This window comes from Cyprinus carpio, chromosome B21, assembly GCF_018340385.1.
Source record: "Cyprinus carpio isolate SPL01 chromosome B21, ASM1834038v1, whole genome shotgun sequence".
NCBI classification, from domain to species: Eukaryota; Metazoa; Chordata; class Actinopteri; order Cypriniformes; family Cyprinidae; genus Cyprinus; species Cyprinus carpio.
In genome coordinates, this window is record NC_056617.1 from 12,893,458 (window position 1) to 12,901,457 (window position 8,000).

An 8,000-nucleotide genomic window follows, 5' to 3' on the forward strand; every position below is an offset into this window, starting at 1 on the left:
TACTTCAAGTGTAAACTAAACGAGCCAATGCACATTGGCATGCAATTATTGCATCCAGCTGCTGCTGATCACAGCGTGAGTATAAGAAGGCAGCAGATTGCAATCATACCAGCACCGCTTTGAAGCCAAGCGGCAGGTATCTTCTGCTTACCTCAGCTGTGTCTACAGCGGACTGCAAGTTCAGTAGCTCTGGGAAGCTTCCTGTGTTGTAGAGATGAAGCGTTTTCAAGCGATTAGATTTGCACCTCACTTGTCTGGCCGTCAAGCCAGCTGAAAGTGGCTTTCGTGGATGCATCATGTTCTCACTGTGGGAAGATGACAATCTCAGAGCTGCGAACCAGGCTCCGCTACCTTCAGGGGGGTGGAGTCCCGCTGCCTCTGCCCGCGATCTGGGGAGGCTCGTTCTGGCAGACAGACAGGGAGCCACTTCCGGCAAAAGCAGGGCAGTTTCAGGGGTCTGATGGTGGCAAACCCGCGGGAACTCCGACCACCGTCACTGACCTCGCGCTAGTGGAGCAACCCCGCAGATGCTGGGCCCTCTTCGAACCGAGGAAGGTCACCCAGCGAGTTTCCTGGGCCGGAGGAGATGTCCTCCTGCGATGCCCGGTCCACGCTTTTGTCTTCCCGGAGGCGCCATCGACTCTTGGCTGTGTCTTGCCGCGCCAGACACGAAGGGGGACCTATCGAACAAGGTCCAGTTCCGAACCGTCAATGCCCGCTGTGTGTGAAGGTCCCGCGACCGGCCTCTTCAGCGACGCAGTTGAGAGCTTTGCCCAGCAGTTCGGACCCGGCCTCTTCAGCGCGGTTGCCGCCCAGAAAGTTCACCGAATGAGGCGAATGAACCACTCCAACACATCCTGCCCAGGTGGGCAGCTGCTACCTCCACCCATCCGCCGGCCACAGCGCCCCAGCCTGCTCGTCGGCGAGGGCGGGCCCCCGCGTCCTCATGGCTGACGGTACCCAAATACTCAACAAAAGAGCAATTTCCCTTATCTCTGGGTCCCAGGAGGGCACGGAGAGTTGTGGACGGCCAAGCACCGGACCTCACTCATCCTCATTCTTCGCCAGATGGCAGCAGCAGGCGGTTCGAGAGCGTCAACAAAGGCCCTACTCATGCACCCTCTGCCAACCCATGAAACCAGGTGAGCCCTGCACCCCACACTCGCCCTGCTCACAAGCCGCCCGAAGTTTGGTCCCTGTGTTCCACCTCGCTGCCCCATGCGGGTACAGCTGTGGTTTCACGGTTTCTAAGCACCTGGTCAGTGCTACCCAGCCTATCTCTGGCTTCCGCGGACCATCAGCCTCGGCTATGCGATTCAGTTCACCCGGCGTCCCCCCAAGTTCAGCGGTATCCGCTTCACTACAGTGAAAGCGTCCGATGCCCCTGTTCTCAGGAAGAGAGCACGGTCCTACTGGCAAAGGACGCGACTGAGCCGGTCCTCCAGCCGATATGAGGACGGGGTTTTTTACAGCCCTTTATTCATTGTACCCAAGAAAAGGCGGTGGGTTCCGACAATCTTGGATCTGCGGAGTTTTTGAACGGGGGCCCTTCATGCAGCTGCACAGCCCGTTCAAACTGCTTCACACAGAAATTGGAATCTTCGTGGTTGTGTCCTGTCCGCAAGATTGTTTGCAGGCTATGACCTGAGGACGTTTATACTTCATATGTGTCGATCCTTCATGCTCCCACAGACCATTTCCTGGCGGTCAGGTTGCGTTCAACGGACGGGCAACTATTCATAGCAAGGTCGTCTCCTTTGGGCTGTCCCTGTCTCCCCTTTCTTCACGAAGTCGCGGATGGGTCGCTCTTGGCTCCTCTCTGAGAGCAGGGTGTTCGCATCGCTCACTATCTAGTATGGTTGGCTATACTATGCACAATCTTGGTATCAGTTGTGTGAGCAGCAGGGATCCTGGTGCACTAGCGAGCCGATTCGTCATGCCTGTATGGCTTCCCCGGCTCAATGAGGGATATAGCAATACTCTTCGCAACCTCCCTGATCATTGGATTGTATTCTCTTTCGGTCGAACAGACAGAATCAAGGCACTTACACCGCTCGGCGTGTTACATATGAGACCAATCCAGCACTGGCTTTATGGCCTAGTCCCGAGGTGGGCGTGGAAGCGTGGCACTCACGGGTCCAAGTTACACCGGACTGTCGCCAAACCCTCACCCCTGTGGTCAGATCTTGTATTTCTTTGGGCAGGGGTGCCCCTAGAGCAGATCTCCAGGCATGCTGTGGTTTTACCGCGGATGCCTCCACCACGGCTGGGGGGCAACGTACAATGGTCATGCAGTCTCAGGGGGTTTGGACGGGCACTCGCAGCTGCAGTGGCAGCATTAATCTGTTGTTAGCAGTGCACCATTGCCTCGACCATCACAAAGGTTGCTTACGGCGGCAAGCTGTGCCGCTGGTCCGAATGGACAGACAACCAGCGACTGTTGCATACATCAACTGTGAAAAGGTGGTCTGTGCTCCCGTTCGCATGTCACAACTCGCCTGCCACCTCCCTCCTTTGGAGTCGGAAGGTTCTTGAGCGTCACTTCATGCTGTTCACATTCCGGGCCTGCTCAACCCGTAACAGCCGACAAGCTAGGTCTCGAGCAATGCTCCCCCCTTCCCCCCCCCTGGGGGAGAATGGCAACTCCATCCCCTGACGGTCCAGCTGATTTGGAGGACGGTTCGGAGAAGCCACTCAGGTAGACCTGTTTTGCTTCTCTCCAGAGACCTTTCACTGCCAGTAAGTTCTACTCCCTGACCGAGGAGAACTCTCGGCACGGAAGCACTGGCGCACACAGCGGCCGCGGGGCCTACGCAAATATGCATTTCCCCCAGTGAGCCTTCTCGCACCGACACTGTGCAAAGTCCGGGAGGACAAGGAGCGAGTCTTGCTAGTATTGGCGCCGTATTGGCCCAACTCAGACCTGGTTCCTGAACTTAGTGGCTTCTCCCGCACAGCTCCTCTCCTTGGCCGATTCCTCTGAGGAAGGATCTACTGACTCAGAGATGGGACACCATTTGGCAACCACATCCTGACCTATGGAAACTTCATGTCTGGTCCCTGGACCAGGTTCTAGGTGACCCTACCCCAGGAGGTAGTGAACACCATCACTTCGGCAAGTGCATCGTCTATGAGACACACTTATGGCCTTGAAGTGGAAAGCCCTGGTTCGTCCACGTTTGTGTTCGTTCTCCGCCAGATGCTACCCGAATATGTCCCATCGTGCAGTGGTGGCTTTCCGTTATTCTCTCTGCATCATCGCTTTTCCTTTCTGGCAGAATGCTGTCTGATTTATCCAATCCCACGTCAGTTGCTGCTTGGGCGACACCTCACTGATCCCGCCTCAACACGTCTCTGGTGAATTAGAGTAAAGTCTTAAGGTTTAAGCATACCTCGTCATCAGGTCCGCTTAGAGGGGCCAGGAGGTTAAATCCTTTCGCGGCGCGTCCGCATGTCTCTATACCGTCTCGTTTGGCCTGAACTCCTAGTGCTAACATCTATCTACGAGGCAGTGCCCTCTCCGCGAACGCGCTTTGCAGTTCAGTTGTTCGCAAAGTTCTTTGCATTGAAACCCCTGCTCTCTCCTGCTTGCATTGGCCTCGCATCAAAGAGAGGTAGGGGAGTCCTGCATGCATTTTCCATCGTCAACAATTGTTCATAGAGTTTGGCCTGGCTGACTCCCAGTCATCTGAAGCCCAGTCAAATCTTAATACCTGAGGACGCGACCCACACTGGGCCTCTCAAAGATCCAAGTGGTAGAACCTTGCAGGTACGGCCCACTGGACTAACACCCTTAATCATAGACTGTTTGCAAGTCCCGTATCATCCGAGCAAGGCACTGCCGTAGTAGGAGGCACACCCTCCAAGCCGTCAGGACCTCAGACAGGCTATTTGTCTCTTCCAGAGTCCGACATTGATATGGGCGAATGTCATTCTATCTCTAGGCAGAGGATGGCCCACTGGTTGTGGATGCCAATCACCCGGGATTTATCAGGCACAGGGTGTGCCCTGCTATGTTCAGGCTTGCGAGCTTCACTCAACTAGAAGTGGTGCATCCTCTTGGGCACTGGTGTGGCGCCTTCTCTGACCGATATGGTAGAGCTGACAGAGCGGGGTGACCCCACACGTTCGCTAGATTTATAGCCTTTGTGGTAGAAGCCGGTATCCTCCTGTATTCTCACTCACAAAAGGAGTAGTGGCATCCGAGAGGCCCCAGTCCCCAGTGTAGGTAGGGTGCTATTTCTAAAACGATACAGAGTGCCGGTACTGATAGACACATGTTGAGAGTCCTACATCACCCTATGGCAGCCCGGAATTATTACAGCGGAACGTTTGTGCGTCAGGCCTTAATGATGAATCTCGTCGCGATGAAGAACGTGGAAGGCTAGGGCTTAAACATTGTACCTAAGCAGTTACTAGATGTGTCCTAGTACCCCAGTATAGCCTATTAGAGCCCATTGGTTTTCCACGGTAGACTTCTGCCTTCCCAGAGGTTTAATCACATCAGATTTCTAAATTTATACACCTAAACGGATCTATATGTGTTATTTGCTCCGAAAACTCCTTCGGGAAGGATGGGCTTCCGCAGCATCCCTGTTACAAGCAGAACAGTAACTTTTCCCAGTGTTTAATCCAATCTCACCCATGAGGTAGTGCTTGAAATGGTGAGTGGAATACTTGTTCGAGCCACCAGCCTACACTAATAGGGGCGAAGGTGGCTCGCCAACCAGGGCACTGGAAGGGGCCAGCAGCGCTTTGATAGGGATCCCAATAAGTCGGTCACCGACATGACGTCGCGAGTTGACCAACGAAAGGGAACATCTAAGTTTACGTATGGTAACCCTCGTGGCCCTGAAGGAGGGAACGGAGGACGTCAAGTCCCGTGCCACGGTGGCTTACCGCCGCTGAGAGGCCGGGTCGCAGCCTCGGCCTCCTCATCAAAAACATGGTATGCATTGCACCTGCGGCCTTCGTATACTCACGCGGGGATCAGCGGGCAACTGGATGCAATAATTGCATGCCAATGTGCATTGGCTCGTTTAGTTACAATCGAAGTGTAGAGTGTTCTATCAAAGTGATATCCCAAATAGTCGGTCACCGACGGTGGACGTCTCGTTCCCTCCTTCAGGGGAACGAAGGTTCACCAGTACATAACCGAGACATTTTCTCACTGCTGTCATTTGGTTGTGTGTCTATTTTGTTATTGAGAGGAAACCCCGCAGCACATTTTTACATATTCATCTAAACGCTGACACTGGCAGCATGAGGATGTTCAGTAGCAGTATATGCTTCAAAGGGAATTTCAAACTTCTTTTTGATGCTTAAACGAAGAACATAAAAGAACTTTGCTTGAGTATGTCTGGGCCTTTAAAGAGAGAAAGAAATCCAGCAGGGGTCAAAGGAAAGAAAGAGGTGCTTCATCAACCGAACAGTGATGCATACTAGTAAAGGTGCATATCTAGGATGTCACGTCATCAAGCTTCATCTAAGGACATCTCAATCTGAAGGATTCTTAGTAGATAAGCTTTGTTTCACATTCCTTCGGGCTGACCTGTTTTAAAGGATGCTTTAGATGCATGATTTCGCATCTTCTGTCCTCCACATCCTATAGCACACTTTTCAATTCATGAAAAAATAACTTAGCTGAATATGAATTGCACTTCCCACTAGGGAAGCTCATTTCAATTTCATTATGTAATACAAGACAAAAAAAAAAAATTGGAGGGAAATGTAGGCATTATTCTTTTCCTTTTACACACGTATGCATTAACAGAAAGTCAGTTAAATATAATATAAGGATAGTTGTAAATTGTCACGGTGGTGCACTATAAGAGCACGCGAAGGGCAAAAAATCCAAGGAACAGTCTTTAATCCCAGAGTCACTGCAGAACATTCGGGAGAACAGATCACACAACACCTTAACATTGATGTAGACAGGACAAAGGGCGTCAATAATTACAGCAATTTCGAGATGACAACATGATGTTCTACTTGAAGCTGTTCACATCCTTGAACTCATAATTCATGATAAATCATACTTACCGCAATTTCAAGATGACAACATGATGTTCTACTCGGAGCTGTTCACATCCTTGAACTCTGAATTATGCATTTCTCTGGTAACACTATCAACACCTAAGCATAACACAGCGGTCATGTGGTACAAGTCGTACCTCTCATTTTACAAGTTGGTATCTCGTAATTACGGTAATTTAGACATGGCATGAATGCACCTTTAGTCTGATGCCAAACAAGTGTGGAAGTGTCAGAATTCTGTGGATGGAGACCTCTGGTGGCACTCAGGGAAGCAAACCCATTCAGAGGATGTTATATTATATGTACATGATTAAAGGTTTGATAGGATCATTATTTAAGATTCCACAGTAATTTATGTCAGTACAAAAAGAAATATAAGGGAAACAAACATTTAACTGAAATATTTTATATAAAAATAATTTTAAAATAGGTAAATGTGTAAATAAAGCTTTGTGGAGTTTTCAAGAAAGAACCCTAAGGGTGAAAAAAAGTGAAATTGTGGTGTAGCTTTTATTTTGGGTCTCAAGGGCAAAACTTCTTATAGGGCTTTTCAGTTTGGACCAAGTGGTATCTGCCACAGATTTTAGTAGTAAACCAAAATCATTTGTTACTTTACCCCCCACAGGCTGATAAATGAACTTCTGCAGGTACTCTCTGAAAAATTGGAGAGCTCAAAGTATGTGTTTTCTTTGCAAAGAGCCTCTTTGTCGTGTATAAACCATAAGTCTGTACATAACAAATAATGTAATCTTTTTTAAAAGGAAGTTAAGGCAGATTATAGCTGTGTATTTTTGAAATATCCATTACGGGACAGTAGTTTTTACAGTGTTTTGGAGGCAGGCAGATGGTATTAGCAGGAGGAGACTGCATGTGAAATTCTACAAAATGTGTGTAGAGCTCTTCACTGGACAGTTTTTCGGTGGGAAGCAAATTTTTTAAATGTGCTTAAAAAAAAGGTTATAACTTTTAAGTCAAGTCAGTCATCATCTTTAGTTATATAGCGCTTTTAACACAAAAAGATTAAGGCCAAAGCAAGCTGAACAACATTAATTAGGAAAAACAGTGTTCAATAATGCAAAATGACAGTTAAAGGCAGGTCATACTTGACATTCAGCTGCATGTCATCATGCAGCTCAGTTCAGTTTAATATGTATCTGTGCAATAATTTGCAATCAATGTCAACGATATCGCTGTAAATGAAGTAGGACTACATTAGCATATAGAGATAACTTCAAAGCTAACAGAAATAGACTAAAAGCCCCAGAACTCCACTTAACACTTGATTCCAATAGCAAATCAGAAATACATCTGTCTTAGATGCATGGTTCACATGGAGCAATATTCTGTATGTATTGTACTTGAGTGAAAAGCAATGCATGTAGCAAATAAAACCAAAATGCCTAAATCTTGGTTTGAGTCTTAACAAAATGTCTCTGCAGCTGAGTTCCATTTGCTCATCTTTAAGGCATGTCTTATTTATCATCGTTCGTTAGATAAAATTTGGAGAGATGGATCTGTCTATTCCCTTGTTCTGACATTTAAATTTTTATGTTTTGTGATGGGTTAGGCCAAGTCTCAATGATGAAATCACTGCAAAAAACATCCTGCTCGAATGAATACTAAACATTTTATATTCAAAAAATAAGAAACTCTTTGTTCAAGGATAATTTAGGTTTTACATGAAATCTGTTTATAGATGTTTACAGTTTTTATATGATTTCATTTTTATATATCGATGAGGTCTATAGTCAAGAAGTTGATTCCCTATCAAATGGACCGAGGTGGGGGTTTTTGGGTGCGCAGCAAAAGTCTTCTTTGTTACTGTCAAACCTATAATAACTTACAAAAACTTCAAAGACAAATTACTGTTAGCAATGAAGTTGTATGTTGTCAGCCATCAGCTCACATTATTTGTTTTTTTTTTAAATAATCAATCCTAAACAGCTGCATATCCCGGTGAAAGA